Below are 27,572 nucleotides of genomic sequence, written 5' to 3'. Positions count from 1 at the left end.
TGAAGGGCCATCATTGTCGCACAATTTATTTTGTTGCACACTTATCTTATCCTTTTCGATCATGTTCTGGATCTTATGCTTAAGGGCCGGGCAATTTTCTGTGTCATGACCTGCAATATTAGAGTGGTAAGCACAACTCTTGGACCAATCAAAATCTGGCGGTAGGCTTTTAGGGATCCATCCTTTCTTTGGCTTCAGGAGTCCCTTGGCTTTCATTTTCTCAAATATGCTGGTTAACGACTCTTCAAGAGGAGTAAAAGTGCGGAGTTTTGCGTGCTCTGACCGTCGTAAGCTAGACTGTGCTGGATCGGGTTGATATTGAATGCCTCGTTGATGAAGGTATATATGATCACGCGAACATTGATAGTTCTGTCGTGATTGCGGCTGATGTGTAGACCGGATAGCTGAGTCGGTTTCTCTGTTTTTGCCTTGCAAATTGTTGAATGTCTCGACTTGAAAAGTTGCTTGTACTGATGAACTGTCAACAATTCTTCCTGCTCGAATGCCCGCTTCTACTTGCTTTCCAATTTGAATTAGATCAGCAAAGTCGCGCAACCGCGCACATAACAACTTTTCATAATATATGCCCTTTTGTATTTGGATGAAAGTTGAAATCAACTCATTCTCAGGCAACGGAGGACGTATTTTTGAAGCTTCCAATCTCCATCGGATGGCATATTCCTGAAAAGACTCATGTGGCATCCTTTCTATCTCAAGCATATCATACAGATTTGGACTAACCCCGATGTTAAATTTGAAATGTTCTACAAAGTCGCGGGCCATGTCCTCCCATGTGTACCATTTGCGAAAGTCTTGTTCTGTGTACCAATCTAACGCCAACCCTGATAGGCTCAGAATGAACAATTTCATTATTATGGCTTCATCTTGTCCAATTCCCATTAATCTGCTACAATAGTCCTTCAAGTGCGTAATAGGATTTCCTCTGCCATTAAAGGTGTTGAATTTTGGCACTTTGAAACCTGGCGGCAACTCAACATTTGGAAGTATGCACAAACTTTCATATCTTAAGCTTTGGACATTTCTTGCCCGCATCTCTTCTTCGACAATTCTCCTCAAATTGTGAAGCTCTCTATCCGAGTCATTCTGGTTGATTGCGTTCGCTTCATTTCTCAATCTCTTGTGTGGGTATACCGCTAGCTGATTTTGCTGGTTTTCTGTGAAGGGCGCTGCAAGTGCAGGCTTTTGGACATTAGGTATCAATGTGACTTGCAAAGCTTCTGGTTTAATAGAGTATCTTGGCGGTATATTTGTAGGAGCTGGGTGAGGAGAAATAGTGAAGGAAATGTTTTGGGTAGAGCTGGAAGCTGAACTTGTGTTAGGAAGAAGGCTGAGGGTATTTCCCAAATTGACCAATACGCTTCTTTGTACTACATTCTTCTCGCCATCCTCATTTTGCGCTTGCACCAACCCCACACCGGTGTTGAATGACTCAAATCTTTTTGCCATTGTATCTCGTCCTTAATGCAGATTCGCAGCCAAAACAATGTTCAATGCCAGATAACCCGTAAAAGAAGGACACAAGAAGCTCTAGAATTTGTAGTCTGACGGTATCGTGACAGGCTGAATTGATGGCACGTAATCCTGATTTGATCTGTCTTTAATCTCGTCAACCTTCAAAAACAGGTGTATAAAGTTATAGAATTATTTTGATAAGAAAAAATAAATTAAAGGATAAGGCTGAAAGCAAAGCCGCATGGCTTTTGAGGCGAGGCCACAATGGCCCTGATTAATAGACTTGATTGTTGATCTCGCGATTTTAAGTTCCTGCATCCAAAGAAAAATTCTCAGTTTGGGAGGGGGAAAGTTGATTCGTGTTGACTCGAAGCTTGACTTTGTTGGCGCCCCATTCATCCTGTTTGTTTGGATCTTGCGGCCTCCGTTTAAAGCCTCGGTAGATGAACAGTAGTGAAACAATTGAAGGAAAGTCTTCCGTTTGAAAAATATATACGTAAGTGTATGTATGTAAGGAAAGATATATATGAAAATATATGTATACAAGTTGTAAGATATTCCTGCTAACTTTCGATTGCGACACTTCCGAGAACTTTGAAAGGTCATTTGTGTGTACTATTCTTGTCTAGTAGCCTTAATAGTGTCGATGTCCAACTTTTCTCTTGTCTAATCTTCCAAAATATGCCCCAGTTTTGATTCATATGCTATGTTTGTGACCGAACCTTGTATAGGTTGCCTACGTATCCACCAAGGAATCAGGTCCGAACGTAGTTCGTGACGCATAAGATATTTTGGATTTTTGTTATAAAGCAACCGAACCCTATGTGGGTTGCCTACGTATCCCACCTCGGGAATCAGGTCAGAACGTAGTTCGTACGCATGTGAATGGCAAAAATTCTAACCTAGTATGACCGAGTCCCTATGTGGGCTGCCTACGTATCCACCGAGGAATCAGGTCAAGCGTAGTTCGCAACTAAAGGAAAGGTTGCAAACTAGGTTGTCTAACCTAATGTCGTACTTCGATTTCTTCTTGAATTGCTAGCTTTTAGGCTTATGTTGTCACCTATCGGCTATTTCAATTTCTCGAGTGGAATCTTGTCTTGTCCCCTAGTTTCTTTGTTACTCTATTCGTTCATGTCATAATCGTAGAGTTGGCAGATTTGATAAGTAAAGTAGAAAATAGATGATTACGGAAAATCCGAAATGCATTCATACTTTTGCAATTCAAGCTTCCACAAGGTGAAGCAAAACAAACAAAATTTTGGGTACGGTTCAAGCATCAATAAAAGAAAACAAGTTCACTACATGTTCATGCCACCAAGGCTCCTGGCGAAGCAGGGACGGAGTACAAGTCCAGTTCTTCAGAGTCTCTCCTGGTTCTGTACCCTGGATGGTTGGTGTCTCAGTAGTTGTTGCAGCCATCTTCACTGGCACTTGTTTTCGGATCATCCCCACAGGCGCAACGAACGTTGATGACACGCCTCTCTCCATCTTTTCCAATTGGCGTAACAGCCTCCTTCTGATTCTTAATTTTTTTATAATTATCATGTTCACGTTGGCGTTTTCGTGAGTAGGAAAAGGGATGGCGATCCATATCGGGTCGAGCTCCAGTGAGCTGGATTGTTCCTTCCTTAATCAAGACTTCGATTTTGCTTTTGAAGCCATAGCAATCCTCAGTGGCATGCCCAGGAACTCCAGAATGATATGCGCAATGCTTGGAACTATCAAACCATTTTGGGATAGGATTGAGAATCTTCCCTTCAATAGGTTGTACCACGCCTGCCGCTTTCAGTCTTTCAAATAGCTGAGACAAAGGTTCAGCGAACTGAGTGTAATCACGGGTGTTTTTTATGACAGGGTTTGGACGGGTTCTATGTGTGGTATGTGGTCGATTTCGGTGGGTGGAAATTTGGGCAAATTGGTATGGACGTAAGTTTTGATATTGAGGTGCTCGGGGTCGGTAGTAATTTGGTTGAGTACTATAGACAGGGTAAGGGAATAGTGGAGCTTGGTAGGGTTCAACGTAATGGTAAGGGTAGAAAGGTTGTTGTGGATGGCCAAAGTATGTAAGGACTTGGTTTGGTGGGTTTAGAGGAGTAATTGTAGGTGGTGGGTTAGTGTTGGTGGGTAAAGCAATGTAAGGAGTATTACCTAGTGATTGATTTGGTGGATTGACGGGCGGTGGATCAAGAGCGACATAGGTAGTGTAGGTGGGTGATTGATTCTGTGGAGGGGTGTAGATGGGCGATGGATTTGGTGGATTTGCGGAGGTGGTTGGAGGTAAGTTGTTGTTGATAGGTGCATTGTTTTGTGGAGGAAAATGTTCTGGAACTAAAGGTTCAATTGATGGAAAATGAGGCGGGTTTGGTGCGACATCCCTAGGTTCAGGAGGTGAACTTTGGAGTGTAACAGATGAGTTGGTCATGCTTCTAACCCGATTCAGTTCTCTGCGTAGATCCTTAATCTCTTGAGTCAGGCGGGCAATATGTTCATCCCGTTGAATAGTAGTTCCATGTTCGGGAATCTCGGGTGGATTGCTAGAGATCACGATATTTTCCATACCAGTTGAAATAGCTGCGGCCGGATCGGACATAGTAATTTCATTTCCTTGAACAGCCCAACTACGTTCAGGTAACGACGACGTCTTTGACCTTGTGATGTAAGGATGGTCGGCCATCGAATGTCAACACGAATCAACTCTCTTTGGGGAATAAGATAAACGAAACATAAAGTATAAACGATGTTAGTCTCATGAGCATATCTAGGCAAAGTCATGATCACGTAAAGTCAAGTAAGGCATGTAGCAAATAATTCATCAAATAGAGTCAAACAAGTTGTCAAACAAGTATATCAAACAATAACGCGTCCTAATATGCATGTGACCTCTTTGTGCCCGAGGTAGGCCTATCGTCGTTTGAAGGGTAAAACGTGCCATAATATGTCATCCCGTTGCTTTAATTAATTAAACAGATTCTATTTCTCAAATAAAGTACAAGATAATGCAATATTTATTACATGTTAAATGAATACAACATAAAGTGTTTCCTAATTTAAGTAAAGTAAATACAGTTTCCTATGTCTAACTTCTAGCTCCATTTGTGCTGTCTTTGATCTTCATCATTCGTTGTACTCCAATGCAAATCCATACGTGTCATAGAAATATTAATCATGCCCTCCCTCCTAAAGTTTAATTAATTAGAGCAAATAGTCAATATTTAGGCACAATTATCCTTCAAACATGCACATAAAGTATGATTGGTGTCACTCGGGGTCGCGAACCCGCTTGGACGTTTGGGTAAAGTCATCTAATGAATTTAATACACCAAGGGTATTAAACCTCCTAGGTCATGAAATGTATGCTCCTAATAGGGTGTTGGTTTAGCTCTATCTTAGGCAGATTAAGAGTTGGTTTCCTATGACACAAGGCTCCCCCAAGCGGACAACTTGGGAGTGGAAAGTCCGTGGCCGTCGACTGCACCGCCGATCGACTAAATCCACAAGACCGATCCAACTAAAAGGGCAATTTGGTAGTGCACGGGCGCAAACTGCGAAGCCGCTTTAAGTGTGTGAATATGTGTGAGTTTTCCAGGAGTGGAAGAAATATGAGCGGAATGCCAATTTAAGGAAAGCAATAACATACATATTACATAGAAATTTTTCATAAGGAATAAAATAAAAACAACCAAAAGCATATAAGGAAAAAGCGGTAATAAAGGCAAAAAAAGAAAAACCAACAAAATATCCAACAAATTAACTATTAACCTAAGTCTGTTATGGTTAGAGCCTAAGAGTTCCCCAGCGGAGTCGCCAAGCTGTTATACCCCATTTTAACCGGGTTAGAGCGGAGTACAACATATTGGAGATTCCTATATTGCTTTATTTTAAGGAGTCGCCACCTAATTAATTTAACGGTGAATTAGGACACCTAGATATTAACTAAGGTAAATCTAGCTAAACCTCCGTTAATAGTCTGCTTAATCAGTATGATTCTAGGTAAGAGTTCTATATTATCCTAAAGGGAAGGGGTTAGGCATCCTTTAGAATCCGTTAACTACGGTTGTCCGGCCAAACTTAGGTTAATTAATTAAGATGAAAATTCATATAAAAAAAAAAGGGACTTTGAATGTCATTTTAAAGAAAACTCATAAATATAACCAAGGCTTTAAATCAATGTGCAATTTAACAATAAAAACTTATAAAAAGATGGTTTGCAAAAAAGAGGATTTTAGATGCTATTTAAACAAGGCTTAAAATGTTGCTAAGACTTTATATGAAATATAATAAATTCATTTTAAGATAAAACTTGTAGGAAATATAACAATTTTTGCCTGTAAATAATAGCTTTCAAGAAAGAGATTTAGCAATTTTGAACTTTATGTGAATGTAGCAATGTAGAAAATCTAAGCTTATAAATAGAATTCAAAGGGAAGTGAATTTGCTTATTAATTATGCTTAGTTAAAAATATGCATGATTGATTCAAACTTGAAGAGTTATCTATAAAATATAGTTGAATTTATACTTGCATATTAGTGACGTTTTTGAAACATCTATAATGAAAACATGATTCCCTTTACTTAAAATATATAGTCATGCCATTTTGCAAATCAATTATCCCAAATAAAATGAAGCATGAAAAGAATAGTATTAACTTATGAAATTAATTGTTAGTATTCCTTAAACTAACTACCCATCACTAAAACTAACCTCCTAATTTATTAGGATTTATCTAAACTAAGAAAACAAAACAAACAAAGAGTTAGTTGCATAATACAAATTAAATGCATAAATAAATAAAGGGGGAAATAATTCAGATGGATTCAGCCCATTTTTTTGTAAGAAAGGGGCTGCTGCAGTCGGACATGGGCTCAGCCCATTTTGAGGGATGATTGATCTGCTACTGTTGGGCCGGCCCAGCAGTGTTCTTTTTTTTTTAATTTATGATTCTGGGCTGCTGTTGGGCTGGACACGGAGAAGAATAATTCACGTTGGGCCTTAGCCCAAACCGAGCGCGGAAGGAGACGAGTCTCTCGGACTCGTATGCGGTGGTCATGCATAAAAACGAAAGAAAAAGATTAGTACATAATAAATAAATAAATAAATAAATAAGACTAGACATATACAATGTAAATTTAAAGGAAAGAACAGATCAGCGACTCATATATATACTATGTATATCTGAGTATATCCCGATCAATCAACCATACGACAGTCACTGAATATCGCAGAAATCAATTACAAAAACGTGCTAAGGCAGAGATTCTACACAACAGCAGCGGCAAGCAAAGGTTTACAGATTGTAAATAAACTTATGAATCATATAATCTCACGTAGGAGCATACCGGACAGAGCATAGCTACGGGCTTGAGGTTTAACATGAAGCATTTTTTTGACCTTATTTAACTGAAACTAAACAAAGGCAGAATAGGGGATTGTCATAGAAAGATAGGGGAAAGGGACCTCATTCAAACAAATCAAACACTCAGTTTAGGACCTCTCACTTAAATAAATCAAACATGTCACAGGATGGCAGGAAGCATACAAATTCGATTATTCTGACGTGATAACAGAGCAATATCAGGTCTTAGCTGGATTCAAAATGGTATAAAAAATGCATAGATGAATTCAGAAACTTGTACATGCTATAAATCAAAGAAAGGTGAAGGACAAGGAATCAGCTATGTTTTTCGAAAGGCAGAGGTTCTAAATGACCCTAGTAGCTAGATAATTCCCTTTCAGTGAGTTTAAGATTCAAATCCATCTCTGTTAACTTTACTCATCCTTTTTAAAATTTCAGCAAAAAAGAATACAAAAAAAAACAGCCAACCATAACAATGATTTATCGCGGCAGCAACAAAGGTTTACAAATTGTGAACGAACTCAAGAATCATGTAGCCTCGCATATGAGTAACAGTGGGCAGGTGATAGAATGGCATGTCAACCCTTTAATTTCCAAGATAGTATTAAATCCATTTAAGTCGTCTTAAGACTCTTAAGCATATTATTCTTTTAATCATATCAGGATGTCTAAACTTCACATTATATCAAAGGTCAGTAAACCTATTGTGACAGCCAAGTTGCACATCTACAATTTTAAACATCAAACTGTCTCTCTCTATTTAAACCATATTAACCTTTTATGTCACATTGCACACTTGTTCAGTCATGGCAGAATTATTAGGCAAGTTCGCAAAATCATACAGGCCCATTTTACCACTTCAAAGCCTTTTCATACTAGTATAGTAATACTTAATAAATAAACTTGCTGATGATAGCCACAAGAGCTAGACAAGCATACCACATTCTTCCAAATAGACAAGAAAGCTAAAGCACCATAGCAACTAAACCAAATAAAACTGAAGAAACACACATAGTAGGCCAAACCAAGTAAGGGGTTAATTAACTGGATTCCAACATGATGATCCAAACAGGGATGGATGATCAACTTTCATGGGCTCAAAATGATAGATTAGGCAAAGCAGCCAAGCTAGTTAGGCATAGATGACAAACATAGTAGGGAGTATGGAGATTAAACACCATGTCAAATCATGATGAGTTAAACACAGAAGAAATGGAACTGAACACTATAACTAAGCTAGATGAACTATGCTCAACATGGTGACAAGGAAACTTGAATGCTACAGATTAATTCAAAGCAAAGAAACCGGAGAACTGGGCATCGTAACTAAACATGGTAGGCTAAACCAAACAAAACGAAGAGCTAAAAATATAACTGGATATGATGAATTGGATTAAAATAAAAAAGGGTTATATCATATGCTTAGGGAAGTAGTAGGCAGAAAATAGACTAATATACACATAACAGCCTGATTCAGGACCAATAACGCTCAGATTTTTACAGCAGTTAACTAATCTATTCTAACCACAACAACACATAGACCAGGCAATGCAACACTTAAGACGAATTCAATTAAAACAAGTCAAACTGAGGCCAACAAACTAAAGAAGCATAAAAGGGCAAATATGCTTATGCGAAAGAAGCATCAAACTGAAACAACGTTCACATTTTTTATTGAAACATTAAACATCTGGGTAAACATAATTATGTCAACAGAATCTCTGCTAAACTAGTATAGGGAATAATAATAAACCCAAACTAAACTGTGCCCAATCATTATTGAGCGTGCAAACTATACTCAAACTACTATAAGCTGAATACATATGGCTAATCGAAAAAAAAACATAGAATGAATCATACAGAACAAACTGAAGGTAAGCACATGCACATTATTAGCAAGCTACATACTGATATACGGAACCAACCAAATGAAGACTAAATAAGCAATGTGGACCTAATAAACACATGATTAATCCAAATTGGTACCTAACATAGGACTGGATGATTACAGAATTAGGCACAGGATTAAATTAAGCTAAAACATGCATAATACAACTAAAGTGAACACAAATAGGAACATAAATCATAACTGATCCAACGAATCACATAAGTAGTTTAAGCATTCGAACATTTACTAAAGAATAACTAACAGAGGGTGTATTACCTTCTTCGGGTGCAGCGAAGTGGGGCTCGAGCTTCCGATATACACTCGAACACTTCAAAACTCGATTCCCAGAGATAAAAGGACTGATAGAACTGAAATTTGCTTAGGAGGTTTTTAGCGACAAAACGAAAGCTTCAATTTCTATAGATTTTTTGGGGGCTAAAGAACTCAATTTTTCAAGGGATTTTGTATGGCTCCCTTTTTTTTTTTTTCCGGAATCTCTTCCTCCTTCTTTATAGTTGTTGAAGGAAGCGGGAGAGGGAAGAGCGTGGGGAACAGGAAGGTGTGGGGTGTCAGACGCGTGGGGAGACACGGTGAAGTGGGGGTGTCAGGGAGCGTGGAAATGCAACGGCGTGGAGGAATCGATAGGTGTGGGCGTGATATGGTGAATGGAGGTGGGGATCACGTGGTGTGGTAGGGGTGTGTCAGATGAAGCAGTGGGGGTGAGGGTGCGATGGAGTGGAAGGTGGAGGTGGTGGGTTGGTGATGATGGTAGGTGACGATGAAGGGGTGTAGGTGGCGGAGGTTGGAGGCGGTGAGGATGGGTGGCGACGAGAAAGGGAAAGGGGCAGGTTGAGCTGCGGCGGAGGAGGGTTTGGGAAAGGGAAGAGGAGGCGGAGAGAAAAGAAGATGAAGAAATGAAGGGTAGGTTTCCCTTATTTTGAAAATGGTGCGGGTCGGACCCAGTCCATTTATGGACTGGGTCAATTTTTAGACTGAGTAATAAAAGGATGGGCTAGTGAATTAAAACATAGACTGATCTAAAAATTCAGATAAAAGATATGGGCTAGCCCAAAAATATTAGGAGTTAATCGGACTTTGATTTGGAGTCCGATAAATTAAAAATACGGACTGAGTGCACGAAATAGTTTGGCTTCTAAATTTAAATAAAAGACCTGTTTAAACAACTTGTGTTAAAATATTGCTCAATATGAAATATGCAATCCTTAATGCTCAGATAAAAAAAAATGGCGTTGCAATAGCCGTGCAATAATATTTCGAAAAATCCGCAATAAAATAAACACTATTATTTAATTATGCAAAGATACATGCGATGCGTGTGCCTGAGCTGGTAAAATGCCAAAATGATAAAAATTGTGAATTATAATAATAGTAATAAATAATAGTAATAATAATAATAATAATAATAATAATAATAATAATAATAATAATAATAATAATAATAATAATAATAATAATAAAATGATGGCTAGTGACTGTAATAGAAAAAATGAACGCCGGTATTGATAAGAGGCTAGTAATTATACAATATATTTTTTTTTAATTTTTTCTAAAAATATTAGAAGCGTAAATAGGTATTTCGGAGGAGAGACGGGACAAAATTGGGTGTCAACATTGGGGAGAGTATTTGACCCTAAAATTGCTGAAAAGCATGGCATGAAGGAACTCTATTCCTCATCTCCTCACTCCTTATGTCCTTAAGGCCCTTCTAATCCTTTTAAGCTTTGTTCTCTTTTGATCCCTTTTCCTAATGACATTGGTACTCTTCGTTGTTTAATTATCATATTTGTGTTGTTGAAACTACTCTATTTTGTTATGCTTAATCACACATGGGCAATTACTCTGTTTTATGCAATGAAATTACCTAGTTGTTCCTGTTATTGCTTATATTCTGTTGCCCGAGTGGCCATGAGTTAATGCTATTGAACGTTTTGTGCTTGTGCCACTATTACTATTCTTTTCAATGATGCCAAAGGGAGAAGTTCAAGGGGGGTCAAATTGATATGTGATGTTTCTGTTATTGACATGTTATTATGCTTGAAAGATAGGTCTGATCCGCAAGGAGAACAAGTGGGAATCTAGTTCTCAGGGGGAATATCAAATTATGTGTTTGTCATTATCAAAAGGGGGGAAATTGATAAGTTGTGCTATTCTGAGTTTTGATCAAGTGACGAACTAATTAGATCTGATGCTGACATGTTGGTGGGAATGTTGTTATGTTGAATGTTGTCATGTTGACAGATGGGATTAATTCTCAAGGGAAACAAATGGGAATCTAATTCTCATGGGAAACAAATGGGAATCTAATTCTCAAGGAGAATATCAATTATGGGTTTGTCATCATAATAAAAAAGGGAAATTGATAAGTTATGCTCTTTTGAATTTTGATGATTTGACAAACTAATTCTAGGAACCCGATATGTTTTAGAGGAACTAGATGGGATCAGGTTCTAGGAGGTGCAAGTCAACTCTACAACTATAAAGCTGCTGACACTGTACCGATTGCAGCAGTGCAGCAGCAGCACAGATGTAGTAATGAAATGTCACTTTCACAAACCAAGTCGAGGAACCAAATAGGGACCAGATGTGATTAGGTCCTTGGCCATTGAAAAGTCAACTCTACAACTGTAAAGCTACTGACACTGTAGCAATGCAGCAGCACAACATCACATCAACAGGCTTGTGATATGTTTACAGAGGGAACAGATGAGGGACCAGGTACACGATCAGGTCCCCTGCGCGTCATACAATCAACTCTACTACTGTAAAGCTGCAGCACCGTACTGACTAGCAGAACCGCAGCAGCACAGCTACAACTTGCTAGAGGCAAAACCTAAGGTTGAAATGTCCCTATCCATGGTCACATGTTTCTCACATGCTCCCCAATATATATATAGACAACATGTTATAATACTTAACACAACACTTGAAAATCTGAAAATCACATTTCTCTTAAGTGCTAGTTGTTGCTACTCTCAATGTCCTCTCAAGAACGAGGTTGTTTCAAATTCAAGGAACATATCCCAAAACTGAAGATGTTCAAGTCCTTAGGTTTGTTGAGTCTTATTTAATTGTTCATTATTTGTAATCCTACACTACTTTCAAGAAGTGCCACAGTAGGACAGATTTGAACCTTTGTGGGTTTGTATTCTTAGCTAGAGTTAGTCAAGAGTTTTCTTTGCAATAGACTTGTTGTAAAGAGCTTACAATAGAGGTATTCTAAGGGGATGGTATTAAGAGTTTAATTCATAGGTTGCAATAGGTTTTAATCTGAAGCTGCTTAGTTTAGTGAAGTTGGAAATCCTACTAGGGTAGATCGCGGTTTTTAATCCTTTGAGCAAGGAGTTTTCCATGTAAATATCTTGTGTTATTTACTTTCTGTCTTTTACCTGAGAGAGCAGATAGAAAACCTGGTTCTCTATGGTGGACTTGTATATTCTATCAGGAAAATTACCACATAATATTCAAATGGTGGATTTTGTTGCCTCTTATAAAGATTGAATATTATTTGAAAATTCCGTGGTCGAAAAGTGGCTGGTGCATTCCTTAATTTAGTGTAATTGCTAAAAGACATCTCGAGCTCCTTGTAACAGATAAATAGGAAGAGTGAGCAACAATTTATAACTTTTGTTTTGTTGAAACAAACCTTTCCAATCTTCAATATCTTTATTGAAAAGTACGAATCTTTGTACTTTATAAATCAATTTAAGGTTAATTAAAATAATACAAAGAAGTAATACTCCTATCTTATATTCTTTGTAACAACTTAGTCACCACACAAAGCACATCAATTGCAAAATCACATAAAGCATGTTAAGGAGACTTTTTAGTAACGTAGGATATGAAACAGATCGGCTAGAGGGCTAAAGAAAGCCTTAGCAGACATAAAAGAAGAAGATTGTTAAGAAGAATCACATTAACAATAAACTTTGCCCGTCGCATATTAAAAGAAAAACTCAAAATTGCAAAGAAGACACAAATAAAATTCTTTGTACCGCCATACTTGAGTTCCGACAGTGATTATTATCCCAAAAGAATTATACTCCATATGAACTTTTAAGTGGAAAGTTTTTTGAGTTTTGCGTGTCCTCCCTCACCTAAACTATCTAAAACCAAAGTAGATAAATTCTAGGACTCTAGCTAATTTACATTCATAAGGGCAGTGTATGTTAGGGGTGATGAAAATTTTATCCTGACTTCACTTAAATTTTGAAGGGTATGAAAGTCTATCAACATTTAGAAAATATTTTCGTCGTTCAACATTTAGCTAAAATTATTAGTGCTTTTAATATATGTAGATAGATAGATAGATAGATAGATAGATAGATGTGATGTAGATATAGATATAGATTCTTTATAATGAATGTGAATGTAAGGTGTGGGAAATTTTTTTACTAGTGGTGGTCATCAAAGCTTTGTTTGGCAAGGCTATAATAGGGGTTATATGTCAAGGCATTAAATAGAGAATATGAAGGTAATCTCTAATGGTCCTGAGTTAGGCCGGTTGAGAATTTGGAGGAGTAAAAAAAATTATAGTAAGGACCCGTTTCGCCATGAGAATTTTTCATTTTATTTGGAAATAAACTTTTGGCCATGAAAATTCCAAATACACCTTGAAGTTGTATTTGGAATTTGAAAAACATCTAAAAACCTATTTTCAATTTTTTCATTTTCAGTACATTCAAACAACCAAATGTTCTTTACAAAAATGTAACCAAACATAACTCCATCTTCAACTTCAACTTCAAAATTTCAAATAAAGTGAAAACTATTTGATTTTCATGGCCAAACGCCTACTAAGTAAACTAATTTTAAGGAGTTAGAATCTCTTTTCATCCAATTATTGAGCCATTAAATAAGATATTAATTATTTGTATTAATATTACTGTTATAATTAATGAATAGTGAATACTTTGTAAAATTAACTCGTGCACCAGACTTTCTCTTGGTACTTAGCTTTTTGATAATGTAAAATCAACGTTATACTTCAACAATATCTAAAGTATGCTTGAGACAATATATTACAGACTAATTGAGAGAATTGCTATCTCGCAAATGAATACATTATTCCTCATATTTCATTATTTGTTGTTGCTCACTACGTCTTGGTGTGGACATTTCCTTCCTAGACATACAATTGGATGAGTTGAGATCAATTCTGAATACTTTATCTATTTTTGGACAACTCAGCCTCCATCATTTCATTTACGCAAAGACTCTATCATTTCATTTACGCAAAGTAGGGGTGTACAGAGGAAACCGGTAAATCGCACCAAATCGATAATCCGAATCAAATCGAAAAAACATTAACTAGTGGTTTGATTGACTTGGTTTGGTTTTAAAAAGTAAAACCCGATGGACATTGGTTTGGTTTGATTTTAACTAAAAAATATCAAACCGAATCAAACCAACCCGATATTATGTTTATATAATTTCAAAAATATTTTATAAACACAAATATTTATTTATAATGTAATTTATAAGTATTTCTTAAACTTTTTCATAGTTCTTTATCTTTTAACGTATTCTTTTACGTTTGGATTTAGAATTTTGAATGGTCCAATAAGTTTTATAGCCCATAGATATTAGTAACTCAAGCAAAACTCAACAAAAATAAAATCAATTCTAATACTTACTGTACAAAAGATATGCAATTCAAACACTGGGAATGACAATAATGTTGGATATCTATTCTTTCGTTTTATATTGTTTTAGAAAGTAAAAATACACAACTTAATTTTATTTTTTCTTTAAAATCTAGTCATGTAATTAATCCTTATTAGTTGTACTTATTTTAGCATGACTTAGTACTTAGATTATGATCATTTATGCCTTATAAATTAGCCTTATCTATTATAGCACGACTTAGTACTTTTAGATTATAATTATTTTATTTTATACGATTTGGTAAACTTTTTTGATTGAGTATTTTAGTACATTGTCATCTCTCATATCACATTTTCATGTTTATTTTAAAAAATATATATATTTTAATTAGATAGTTGTATCTTAATAAAACTAAAGAAATAGTTTAAGTACAAGTATATGTTTTGTATGAAGACTTTACCGGAAAAAACCTGAAAAACCCGAGCAACCCGAATAAACCGAGAAAATCCGAGATTGAAAAACCCGACTTTTATTGGTTTGATTTGATTTATAAATTTAAAAACCCGATACAATTGATTTAGTTTGATATTTGCAAAACCTGAACCAACCTGATCCATGTACAGTGGCGGATGTAGATAGAGCCGAGGGGGTTCATCCGAACCCCCTTCGGTGAAAAATTACACTGTATATATAAGGTGAAAATTATTTCTTATGTATATATAGTAGACGTTGAACCCCCTTAGCTTCTTCATTTATGGCTTCTTTATATTTTTGAACCCCCTTGACATAAATCCTGGCTCCGCCACTGTCCATGTAGACCCCCTAAACCAAAGCGGTTATCATTTCATTTAGGCAAAGACTCTTTAGGGATCTTATCTTTTCGTGGGCTTGTAATGACTCTTAAATCTTAATTTCAATCTTTACTTTAATGCATCTTTTTGCAGCAAAAAAAAAAAAAAGAAGTAATGTCAGTTATCATATTTCTAGAAGAGGGGATGATCACTGATAAACTGGTACGAGCTAAAGAAGATAAATTACAACTGACCATTTCCAATCATATTAGGATCCCCGGAGATTAATTTTATTTATTTAGTAACACTTTATCTCGATATGGCAAGATCCAATTGTTGGCTTTAAGTGTTAGATGAATGAGAAATGGAGGGAAGAAATATAGAGGAAATATGAAAATTTTGAATTGTTTCTTTTTTGCTTTTTGGATGAAGCATTTCTCCCACATTAGTTGTGGAAAGAAAAGTTCTTGTGTTTGTATGTAGAAGCACATCTTCTAGCTTATAAAGAGTTGAGAAGAGGACCTTCTCTCTTGTTGTTGTTGTTGTTGTTGTTGTTGTTGCTGTTGTTGCTGGGCTCAGGATTTGGATTTGGTCAAATGATTTGATTGATAATCTTTTGGACCAAATTTAATTAATTTTAATTGTTTAGTTATTAATTAATTATTCAAATCATGACCCAGGTTTTCGGATTAATTAGAATCCAGATTATGACCCGAATCCATTTCTGACACATTTTTTTTCCGGATCAATTTAAATGTTCCCGCCATCCGTTAGACACAACCTTTCTGAACCAACGCTTCCATGACTATATATAACCTGCTGATCTTCAGATATTCCTTACGAATTTTCTGATCTTGTCATCTCTTCTTTTTCTTGCACATTAAATTTTCGTGTGATTTACAGCCTTCGAGTGAGTTCGTTGTCACCGCAGTTTGCAGTACCGCTACAACAGTGAGTAAATCGTTCTATCCTGAGAGGATATATTCCACAACCTCGGGTACATTGAAGGGAATAATTTCCTAAGGACACACTGTGTATTCAGTAGACTCGATTTAATTCTATACATTTTCAGATACTGTTCTTCTAAAAAAAATTAGTTTCTGGTTTAAGTATATTTTCGAATACAGGTTTATAACAACAATTTGAATTTTTTGTTGCAATGGTGCATCAAGTTTTTTACATAGTGAAGTCAACACTATATATATATAAAGAACAATAAAAACAAATACAACACATAAATTTAAAAATTTCCCCTATTAGCATAATGATTAAACACAAAAACATATAAAATTTTGATATTCTTGCTTTCCTATGATAGTCAATTCTCTAATTAAGGTCCCAATCTTTAACTTGATCATTTCAGCCTAACTCATGATAAAATCTCATGTGAGGGCAAGTTGTTATTTGACCTTAAGCCATGGAGAAAAGACAAACAAATCTAAGTAGTACTTGCGTATTCTCTCCAATCGTCTTAACATGCACCAATATAAAAAGGGTTATTCAAAACCTTTCTGAACACAGAAAAAAGTACTATCTTTAAATTATCTACTAGCTAGTACTTTGAATATTAGAAAAATCGTCTAACATGTCTTCGAAATTGTCTCTTGTTTGCCTCATTAGCCAGTTTTTCATCACCACCAATCTTGTAGGCCGTGGCCAATCACAAATCCTTGGGAACACTGGTTTACAAATAAATGGAACTGTGGCTTGCACCGTAACAGGAAATCCTCCAGGCCCTGGAATTGCTGGAGCAGATGTCAGGGTTTCTTGTGATGGGGGTATCACAACCCTTCTTCAAATGACCACAAGTTCTACTGGCTCATTTACTGGTACATTAAACGCAACGGGGGTTATCATTACCAATACTATAACTCCTTGTCAAGTAATAGTCAGGGGCGGACCCACCCTATGCCCAGGGGTGTCGTCCGACACCCCTTCGTCGAAATTTTTTTGTATATATATATATATAATCTGAAAAGTTGTAATACATGTGCAAATAAAATAAATGACAGTTCTTACACAAAGGGAATGCCTTGGTTCGCTGGCTTATTGCCTGGATTGTTCAGCGATCTACCCGTGTTTGAGCCTTAGCAAGTGCATTAATCTGGCCTATTTTCGGTTTTTTTATATTAATTGTACTTAAAAAATAAAGGTTGATAGCGCCTAGCCGTGTTCGAACCTGCAATTTCCTGTATAGTTAGGAGAAACAAAACCAGACCAACTGGGATTCAACCTAAGTTAAATATTAGAAATTAAATACTTTTATATATCATTTATTTTTTTAAATGTCGACACCGCTTATAAAAATTCCTACATACGCCACAGGTATAGTTGATACACCAATTGCTAATTGTCCTGTTCTTCCTTGCGAAGGAGTCATTGTAGCTCCAATCATGCTTACTGGCAACATTATTCAAACTGTAATTGGTCAAATCATGAACACAGTTATGGGGCCATTTGTTCGAGTAAGCTCATGCTGATGGCACAGTCAAGCTTAGTCTCCACTCCTTAAATAATGTCTTTTTGACTTAATAAATCTTGTGATGTATTTATGTTCTTAAATAAATGCACCTTATTCCTCATATGGAGTAGAAAAGATGATATGTCTTTATGTTTAATATCTAATAAATGGAGAGTGGAGACGTACTTATTTGAATTTCATTTGATAGTAAAACGAGGATCATATCTGTACATTTTTCATTTCTTTATCATGTTTGTGGTTTTAAATTTTCAACTTTCTTATGTTAACTAGACTATTATTATGTCAAAAACATAGAAGAAATTGCTACATATATAACTCCTATATATAGAGGAATGTGGGGGCACAGTAGAGAGACGTACTATTATTAGTCATACCCAATCATTTTACTATTCAACCTCTAAGTCGATATATGGAACCGAGGTAATCTACGACTCGGTTTCAAATGTCTCTCCTAATAACTCTTCTAACTCTATATATTAATAATGGACCTTCAAATAGCTCCTTATCCCCTATTTTGGCCTTCCACGATAAAATATATTCTTAATAAATTCACCTTATTCCTTCATGTGGAGAGTATGGATTTTGATGTATGTATTTCTAACTTTTTCATGTGGAGAATAAAGGGTAGTGATCAATAAGTATTTTTTCGAATTTCATTTGATAGTTGTGATTGAAGGATCATATTAGCGCATCATTCATTTCTCTATAATATTTGTGCTTTTACATTTTAAGTTATCGACGTTCTGTAGAAATATTTGACAGGTTCCACTTTAATGCTAAAAAATGTCACTGACCTACAATCACCTAAGCCATGATAGAACCAACATCCCAACCAGGCCGGTAGGCGAACCAATTCAGTTTTATAAGATTTTTGTTATTATAATGTAGAAAATAACCATACGAAATAAATATAAATCATAAATGTGTCTTGAAATAACAAAAGCGTGGAATAATATAAAACACCTCAAAACTTGGCGAAATAAGTCAATAGCGTCTAAGAGTAAATAAATATAAGTCTAAAATTTGATACACTATCCGTTATAAAGGACAAAAAATAAAGATAGAGGGAGTGAGCCTTCCAATTTTTATGATTTTTAACTGATGATGCTAAATGATTATGAACAGAAAGACTACTATGGGCTAATGAGCCGAATGACCCGATTTATTGAAATGGGCCGGGAAAAGATGCCTTATGTTACACCTGTTCTTATAGAACTATGGTTGTACGGTTGGTAGTCTTCCTTGACACTTCTTTTTGTTTCTCCATGATATATCTACAATGTTTTTGTCCCGTTTCATATACGGCTACTTTGATTCATACGAGTACTACTCCTTATGTATCCATGTATCTTTTGTCGGGGGTAAGCCTGTTAATCGGTGGTTAACGGTTTACCGGGGTTTTTCTATCAGTCCGGTTTTCAAAATTTGGGACCTGTTAACCGGTCAATTTTTTTTTTTTTATATGCTGGTTGCCTGCGTGGACTGGACCATTGGGCAACGGTCCATTTTGCAAAAATGGTCGTTGCCAACGGCTCCAAATGTCCATTTTGGCCCCCAAACTCCCCAAACTTTTTTTTTTACACTTTAACCCATCCCCCACCCATATATAACCCCTCTCCATTTTCAATTTTAATCCACACCAATTCACTGTTCTTTTTCTCTCAATTATAGCTACTTTGCAATAATTAGCCACTTTAAATTTCTCTCAATTAAATATTATAAATTTTTATTCTAGTTTCAATTATTAATTTTGCAATTATAAAAAAAATTGTTGGTGGAGTTGGTGATTTTGCAACAATCCAAAGTAGCTCCAAAGCTTTGGTGGATTTGCAATTCTAGCCGCCTTCACTTTGGTGGAAATTAGTCCGGCAATTTGGTACTTTCGTTCCAACTCTATCTTTATTTTCCGCTATTTAATTTACGCAATTTAATTTGTTGCAATTTATTTTCTTGTGATTTATTTTAGTGTGATTTAAATTAATTCTATTTAATAATGTCGAAGAGATTGAGACGTGGTGCCAGTAGCAGTGGTATTGTTAGGGGTGGGTTTAATGAGAAAACATTTGTGAACGAAACACCTAATGTAGGTATTGATATTGGTGGAAATAATTCACTTTTAGATCATGAGGTAATGCAACACTATACCGGCACTTTTAATGAAATTGATGACGATGATGATGATGAAACACAAGCCCCCAAAAATCCCATAGGAGATACAGGTCCTGCACAATCACATACACAAGACAAATAGCCAAGAACTCATAGGCCAACCGCTAGAATTTGAAAATTTATGACTAAAGATAAGGAAAGACAAACAATTACATATAGTTTATGTAAACAAGAATTTGTTTTTAGGCAACAAACTAATAAGGATGGTGGAATGGGTACACTAACAGGTCATATGAAATCTAAACATAGGGATGTTTGGGGAGAGAAAACGGGTTCAAATGTGGGGGGTGTTCAACAAACAATAGACCCACAAACTGGTAGAAATTTTAGCTATGACAAGAAAAAAGATCGTATAAAAATAGCTAAAATGGTTGCTTTTGATGCTCTGCCATTTTCCTTTCCTTCAAGTTTGGGGTTTGTTACTTATATTCAATGTTTTTATAATCCGTTGTTTGAGGGTATTCCTAGAAGTACTTGTAGAGCGGATATTATAGATTTATATAAAAAATATAGATTTTATTTGCGTCATGTATTTAATTCTTTAAATTGTAATGTTTCTCTTACCACTGATTTGGGTCTTAGTCTTAACAAGTTAGATTTTTTTCTGCTATTACATGTCATTGGGTTGATGATAATTGGGTGATGCAAAAAAGAATTATAGCTTTTTTATATGGTGAAGGGAAAGGTCGTCATGACGGAATTTTTTTAGCGGATTCAATGTCAACTGTTATGAAAGTTTTTAACATTTATAAAAAAAACACTTTGTATTGCTTTAGAAAATGCTTCTAATAATACAAAGGCGGTTGGTCTTTTAAAAAGTGAATTAAATCCTCCGCTAAAAAATATTTTTCATGTGAGATGTAGTTGCCACATTTTAAACTTGATTGTTAGAGACGGTCTTGATTATTTTGAAGATTCTATTCAAAAAGTTAGAAATGCAGTTGCTTTTCTTTTTTGTAATGCTAATAAGCAAAAAATGAGAGATTTTAAGAATTCTTGTTTGCAAAATGGCCTTAGACCTAGGAAAATTCAAGTAGAAGTTGACACTAGGTGGAACTACACTTACATTATGTTACAACAAGCATATGATTATAGGATTCACATACAACAAGTTCACAACAATTTTAATACGGATAGTGATGATTGGTTAAATATTATCGATTGGGAAGATGTTAAAGAATGTATAACTTTTACAAAAAATTTGTAATGCAACTCTTGCTTTTTCTAGACAATTTTATCCCACGGTAATCGAAATTTTAGCCTACTTAGCGAAAATAGCTAGAGTTTTATATGAGTATAAAAATAAATCCGGTTATCAAGCGGCTATTTTTAATATGACAATAAAATTTAAGAAGTATTTTTTTCCCATCCCAACTTTATTTATATTGGGTTCTCTTTTAAATCCTTATTTTAAAATGTCTTATACTAGAGCATTGGTTGGTCAAATTTATAACTATTTAGAAATTGACGAGGAAGTTGAACAATCTTTAAATGACGCCGAGCTCGCGATTGATTCCGAGTTTAGAAAAAAATTTAGTCATTATTCTACTTTGGAAGAACGTGCTACACCCGTTGCTCCACGCCCTACTACTTCTCAAAGTAGCAAAAAGGGCTTGTCGGGTTTGTCGAATTTAAAAGTTTTACATTCACAACCAGCTCCTTTTAATAATGCAAAATTTGATGAATATCACCTTTATTTGATGCAGCCAAATATGGATATCAACTAACTAGATGAGTTGGACATCTTAGCATGGTGGAAGAAATACAAGACGAGTCATCCGATACTTTGAAGAATGGCTCGAGATATCCTTACGGTTCAAATATCAACCGTGGCTTCGGAAAATGCATTTAGCCAAGGAAGACAACAAATTGGAGACCACAGACACTCATTATCCCGATTTAGCTTGCAAGTACTAGTTTGCATTAGCGATTGGATTAGATCGGAGCAACGTAACCAAAACTCAGAAGCGGTGGAAGGCGAAGAGGAAGAGATTGAAGATTTGATAGCAAGTGGAATAGACCAAATGGAAGACTTTGAAGATATCTCAATTGTCATACCCCATTTTAACCGGGATTAAACTAGAAGTACGACATATTGGAGATTCCTATTTTTTGTTTGTTTATGTTAAGGAGTCGCCACCTAATTATTTATGGTGAATTAGGACACCTAAAGTTTATCAAAGTTATTTTCTAAAGTTAGCTCTGTTTAAGGTCTGCGAAACTTAAGATTCTAGGTAAGGGTTCAATTAGTCTAAAGGGAAGGTATTAGGCATCCTTTAAGACCCATTAACAATGGTTAACCGACCGGACTAAAATTTAATTAGGCTAAGTGTAAATGTAATGTTTTAAATATTTAAGAAAATATCTAATAAGTATCACTAAAGTTATAGATAGAAATAACATGCCTAGTTAAAATAAGATTTGTAGAAAATAATGATTTGCATAAAAGTGTTTAATTGTACATAAACTGAGAAAGTGCGGGATGAATAACGTTTTGTAAGTATTTGGAGAAAATGAGTTATGCCGACTAACAAATTAAAAGAAAAGTTCTTGTAAGATTAATATTAATAAAATTTAAAAGGTTTCATAAAAAGACTAATAGTTCAATATAAACTGTGCAAAAATTGTTTCAATAAATATGTATTTCAAGTGTTGGAAAGGAATTAAAGTGAAAAGCTATCCGTTAAAACTAATTGGCTTTTATTTCTTAGAACAAATTAACGTTAGTGTAAGATTTGTTAAGTTTCAAAACTTCTAAGATAGTAAGAATGAATCTTGATTCTTTTAGCTTGAAAATACGTAGGCATACCATTTTGAGAAATCAATCACTCCAAGTAAATATTATAGATACTATAAATAATTTAGAAAATAGAATTGAATGTAATTTGTGGAATTAACTACCCATTACTAAACTAAAACCCTCAATCTTAGTTTTATCTGAATTGGCAAAACAAGAGAAAATGTTAGTCATACGACACACATTAAATACACACGAAAGAAAATACAGGAAATAAGTATATGTAAATGGGCTCAGCCCATTAAGGAATGCTGCTGTCCACTGCTACTGTTATAGGTTATAACCCAGTCATTTCGGACCGTTGTGGCTGTCTGTTTGCTGTTGACATTGATTGGGCTTTGGCCCAAATTTTATTTCCTTGTTTGACTTTAGGTTGGCTGACTTGGAAGAGAAATTTGCGTTGGGTTTTAACCCAACACCGAATGCGGGAGAAAAACGAGTCCCTCGGACTCGTATGCGACATGCATAAAAAAATATGAAAAGAAAAAGGATTAGTAAAATGATCCATAAATAAAGCCTAACGTATATGATGCAAATCCAAAATAGACCAACAACTTTCAACTAACGCAAAATAACTCCCTGTAATTGCCATATTACCATATAATGAGAAAAGAGGTTGAACCAATATAATGGATCCGATCCATGTTAGGATTAGATATTTATAAAGGAAAAGAAAAAAGGGGGGCAAGACACAAAGCAGACCAATGTTGCGCGTATCTTCAAAATGTATTGTCCCATAGATAAAATTAACATATTGTCTCGAAACCACTGTAGAAACTTAAGCCAACTCAAACAGAACATGCACGACCTTAAGCTCACATCGAATTTAAACAAACCATGTAATACATGACATTCTAGTTGGAATGATGAAAGGAATAAATTGTGTTAGAGAATAATGGTCCCTTTTTAAGATGTTTGCAAATGTCAAGCATACACAGACTGGCAGAGTAGCAGTTGACTGGAAAAGAGAGATCTCGACATGTCATTTCCAGCTTAGATTATGATCACAATTACAACAACCAAGCCAAATGATGTGTCTTTTATTAAAATTGAATCAGACTAAGTGTAGTATAATTCTTCAACCAAGATTGGCAAAGGTAAGTAGATTGGAAACCAGATCAAACATGATGCAAACAAAGTAGGATAATGGCTTCACACAGTAAGGATGCAAAGCTAAATACTCTCAGGTATGAGGAGGCACAGCACATTCATGCGGGCAATACAGGGGTAAAGTTTTGGTCATAGCATGCATGATCAGATGCAGGTCACAATACTAAACAAGACGAGATGCCTTGGAGGCCATGTGGTTACACAGAACAAGCATATAGAGTGTTTTAGCTAGGACAAGAAGCAGGGGAGGAGAGAACACATAGGGAAACAAGTTAAAGAAAATAGAAAATAAGCAGGAATGCAGAAAAGGAAACAGTGACACAGAGTGTTCTGGGTATGCAGCAGCCATGATGAAAGAAAGCAGGTAAGCTACAGCATGTTTGAAGGGCAGGAATTATGGAAGACAAGAAGAAAGTTAAAGCTAGAGAATAGTGCACTTAGACAAACAAACCAAAAACTTACACATATCATGATAACAAGAGACATAAATGCATTGACCTTTACTAACTGAAAGGGTTTTAAATGGTGTCCTTAGATTAGAGTTAAAATATTTACATTCTATATTCAAGCATCATCCAAATAATGTTATGTAAACAAAGCAAAAGAAAAGCATATTAGAAAGGATTATGACTTTAACGAAACGTGAAAGTTAATGAAAGACTCACACCAAACTAACAAGGCCCAAAGGTTTATACCAAACAAGTGATTCACTTCACAACAACTATCTCAAACAGAGCATTTAAAAGTATAAAGAGCACTGTTAGGTAAAGAAAGTCCCTACAGCACAATTTATAAAACATTGAGAGTTCTAAGTTCTACATATTTAAGAAGTTCACATAAGCCATTTAAGAGATAGGCTACGAATGATATACATAATATTCAGAAATAAAAACCAGCAGAAGCAGTTATATGTGCAAGATTTCTTTGACAAGTTTAACAGGTACAGAGAAGGGTTTCCTAATCAAATTTTAAATAATGCTATGCTATAGAGAATAGGAAACCAACAATTAAGTCAAGATTCTTTGGCAAAGGGGGGAAATAAAGAGCAGTCTATTTAACTGAAGACAAGAACAGACTCAAATGTGAACAGAAATGCGAAGCTAAATACGTATGCATTCGAAGGCTAAATCACATTACCTAACATCCCATACTTTGAATATCTTTTCAAACTAAATCATTGATGAACAGATGGAAAGAACACTAAAAGCTATAAATGATTCATGCTTCTCAATTTGCATACCAAAACTGCGTCATACTAATATGCTTATAAAATCAAATCGACCAAACCATGTCGCACTTTAAACAAATAGCAAGCAAAGATAAAATTTAATTGAAATTATCTAGACAGCAGCAGAACTCTGAAATTTAAATAGGCAGAAAGCAACAACAAACCTAGCACATGATTTCTAAAAAATGAATTCAGTCCAAATGACGCAGGTGTCAACAAAAGCAAAGCTCGATTTCTACTTTCACAATACACCAATATAACAGATATCCGATATCAACACAAGCACCACATATATGACATTAACACATTCCGAAGGCATTATTTTTACACTAGAAACTCTAATTTCATTTCAAACAAACAGATTCATCAGTGAAAAAAAAAAGAAAAAAAATGTTAAAGCTTAGGATTCACCGACCTTTTGTGGGTGCAGTGAAGCGGGTATCGATGGCCTCGAATCTATGCTCGAATTTGAACGAACCCCAACCCGATTAAAGTAACAACCTAAGACTTAAAGTAGTAGGAAAAAAAGAATTGTTGAGTGTGGTAAAGTTTCGGGTTTCTTGTTCCTAAAAATAAACCATTCTAAAACAAAAATCCCCCCCCCCCCCCCCCTCCGTCCTTTTTCGATCTCCTTCTTTATAGGTTTTTTTTTTTTTGGAGAGGAAGAGAAAGAGGAGCATAGGAGAAATAGGCGTGAGGGACAGCGGTGAGTGGAAGTCAGAGGTGAAGGTGGAGAGGAACGTGAGGGGGACAGAAAGGAGTGGAGAGACAGAGAAGGTGGGGAACAGGGGTAAGTGGGGAGAGCGTTGGAGAGAGGAAAGGGAAGGGGTGAGCGGCGGTGAGGTGAGGAACGAAAGAGAAAGAGAAAGGGGTAGGCATTAGGTTTAGGAAAATAAAATTGGGCCGGGTCAGATTAAAGATATGGGCTGGTCCGTTTGTAGTGGTAAATTGATTTGGGGTGTTTAATATATGGGTTGATCCGTTTGTTGGTCCGAAAATGTGGGTAGGGTATTGAAATGTGGGTTGTTTATTTGGGTAGGGAAATAATATTGTATTTGAATTTTGGGCCATTAATTTGGCTAAAATAAATATTGATCCTTCCTCCGCTTGTTTAATTTTTTTTTTTTTTTGGCTTCTAATTTAATAACTAATACAAAAATATATTAGGTGAAGACAAATAGTAATTAATATGTAGAAAAGTAAGGATTTTACAAAGTGTTGTTTCGTAATTAATTTAACGATTCCAAACCCGAAAAATGAAACGATGACGAACCATTTAAAAATTGTGATAAAGTAATACTTATAATGTTGAAAACAAAGTAGCGAAAAATAATAGTAGTGAAAATAAAGTATTTAGCTCGTCAATAAATTTAGACACCCGAGTGAATAAAATTAAATAAAGGAGGGACAAAATTGGGTGTCAACATCAATGACCGACTATGATATGGCGGATATTAGCCAAATGATTGACACTTTTTGATTTTATTATTCTACTACTTTTTTGCAACTTATGTATTATTTGCAAGTTAAAAAAAACTACAACTTGCAAATAAATGTTATCCATGAATGAATAAAATATAAGGCTCATTGAGCTTTCTTTTATTTACTTGTATTCATATTTTTACTTATATTAAGTTAGGAATACACCTAAAATATACTAAGAATATACTTATAATATACATCTACTTAAATTAAAAAATAGAAAGTTATATACTTGGAAAATAACTAAAATATACTAAGAATATACTTATAATATAAATATATTTAAGTTATAAAATAGGAATTTATAAACTTAGAAAAAACTTAAGTTATATCAGTATATATAGTATACATATAACTTAAGCTATATTAGTATATACAGTATACATATAACTTAAACATATATAAGTATATACAGTATACATATAACTTAAACACACACACACACACACACACACACACATATATATATATATATATATATACAATATACATATCTGCTTCGGCAATTTGAATTTGCCAATATCCCGATTTTAAATCAAATTTAGAAAATATAATAGCATTATGGAGACAATCCAATAAATCCTTTTTATTAGGAATCGGATATCGAATCCATTTTAAAACTTTATTAAGGGGTTTATAATTAATAAGTAACCGAGGAACTCCACGTTCCTGTTAAGCATGTTTATTAACATAAAAGGCTGTGCATGACATGAAGATTTTGAAGATCTTATAAGACCCTTTTGTAAAAGAGAAGAAATCTCATTTTTACATAATTCTAAATATTCAGAATTCATTTGACATGGTCTTGCTTTTGTAGGAATATTATTTTCAGAAAAAGATTCTTCATATGGAAGAGTAACAATATGTTTCTTTCTATCCCAAAAGGCATTAGGATGATCACTACAAATTTGTAATGAAAACTAATTTTTTATAAAATCTATTTTTCCTTGTAATTTAGGATTTTGTAAAATCCCATCAATATTAAGAATATATATTTCTTGTTTTAAAAAATTGACTTGTTGATGTTTATTCATCAACCTATCTTTGATTTCATTTATAATCCTTGAAAATGGTTCAGTTATAAACTGAAATTCAATTGTTTTCCCTTCAAAGGTTCCTGTAATGCTTTTAGTATCCCATTTCTAGATAGGAAATATTTTTTGAAAAAAT

This window comes from Lycium barbarum, chromosome 9 (assembly GCF_019175385.1).
Source record: "Lycium barbarum isolate Lr01 chromosome 9, ASM1917538v2, whole genome shotgun sequence".
NCBI classification, from domain to species: Eukaryota; Viridiplantae; Streptophyta; class Magnoliopsida; order Solanales; family Solanaceae; genus Lycium; species Lycium barbarum.
This window is presented reverse-complemented; position numbering follows the sequence as displayed.